The sequence below is a fragment of the Carlito syrichta genome, unplaced genomic scaffold, assembly GCF_000164805.1.
Source record: "Carlito syrichta isolate Samal-C Ts95f unplaced genomic scaffold, Tarsius_syrichta-2.0.1 Scaffold130553, whole genome shotgun sequence".
In the NCBI taxonomy this organism is placed as follows: domain Eukaryota; kingdom Metazoa; phylum Chordata; class Mammalia; order Primates; family Tarsiidae; genus Carlito; species Carlito syrichta.
The window spans coordinates 2,852-3,203 of record NW_007074649.1 but is presented as its reverse complement, the minus strand read 5'-3'; positions in this window follow the sequence as shown (position 1 = coordinate 3,203).

Sequence of the window (352 nt, the reverse complement as noted above, 5' to 3'; positions counted from 1 at the left end):
CAAAAAAAAAAAAAAAGCTGGGTGTGGTGGTACATGCTTGTAGTCCCAGCTACTTGAGAGGCTGAGATGGAAGGATCTCTTGAGCCCAGGAACTTGAAGCTGCAGTGAGTTGTGATCATGCCACTGTACTCTAGCTGGGGTGACAGAAAAAGACACTGACTTAAAAAAAAAAAAAGAAAAAAATATATATAGAGAGAGTGCATGCCAAGAAACGTATACACATTTTAAGAAAGGAAAAAACTATATTAAAATTGTTAGATGAGTCAGGCTCGGTGGCTCAGCCTGTAATCCTGCGCCTTGGGAGGCTGAGGTGAATGGATTGCCTGAGCCTGCGGGTTCGAGACCTGCCTGG